The sequence below is a fragment of the Phalaenopsis equestris genome, unplaced genomic scaffold, assembly GCF_001263595.1.
Source record: "Phalaenopsis equestris unplaced genomic scaffold, ASM126359v1 Scaffold000194, whole genome shotgun sequence".
Classification (NCBI taxonomy): domain Eukaryota; kingdom Viridiplantae; phylum Streptophyta; class Magnoliopsida; order Asparagales; family Orchidaceae; genus Phalaenopsis; species Phalaenopsis equestris.
The window spans coordinates 5,432-6,492 of record NW_018164636.1 but is presented as its reverse complement, the minus strand read 5'-3'; positions in this window follow the sequence as shown (position 1 = coordinate 6,492).

Below are 1,061 nucleotides of genomic sequence, written 5' to 3'. Positions count from 1 at the left end.
GCAGGGACCTGGACCAACCATCACAGACCAAGTTTGTCGAGCATTGTGCCAGCTGGTTTAGCCGGCTGGCCCCAAACCCTGCGTCATAATGTCTACTGATAATCATCTTTTTTCTTTGTTTCTTTAGTCATGAGTGTAGCACATTCATTTAACTTCCTTAAGCAATATTTGAACTGATTTGAAGATCATAAGCACAGCCAGCTGGTTTAGCCGGTTGGCCCCAAACCCTGCGTCATAGTGTCTACCGATAATCATCTTTTTTTTTTGTTTCTTTAGACATGAGTGTAGCACATTCATTTAAACTCCTTGAGCAATATTTGAACTGATTTGAAGATCATAAGCACATATCCTATTTATATTGACTTCCATCATTAATTTCTTTTATAGCAATTACCTGTCATTTATTTTATTCACCTAAGATTCTATTTATCCAGCTTTCCATTCCCTGCTATCATTACCTTATTGCTACTTTTATCCTTCCCAATGCACAATAAACTTTAACCTTTGCATTTTTCTCCTTTCCAAGTTATTTCTATCATTTATTTTATTCACCTAAGGTTCTATTTATCCAGCTTTCCATTCCCTGCTATCATTACCTTATTGCTACTTTTATCCTTCCCAATGCACAATAAACTTTAACCTTTGCATTTTTCTCCTTTCCAAGTTATTTCTTATAAACATGCAATATTTTTTATTTTAATTATTAACTAGTTATTGCTCCTTCTCATTAAATTCTAATAATACCATTTAGTGATGCTTTGTTTTAATCTTTTCATGTTTTTATTTGCTTTCACCACATGCCGACATACTTGTGGAGCTTAATATGGATTATCCCTGGCTAGCATTTACCTTCATGTCACCTTAATGAATATGAGTTGTGGCCTGTCATGTTGTGGGTGAATTCAAGCATGATCCTTTCAGATGCTTAAGCATCGGCATTTATTGAATAGGTTTATACTTCAATTTGGCATTTATTGAATAGGTTTATACTTCAATTTTTATGATCTCATGTCAATGTGACATGAGCAAAGCCCTTTTTTTCTTAAATTTGGCGTTGGGTT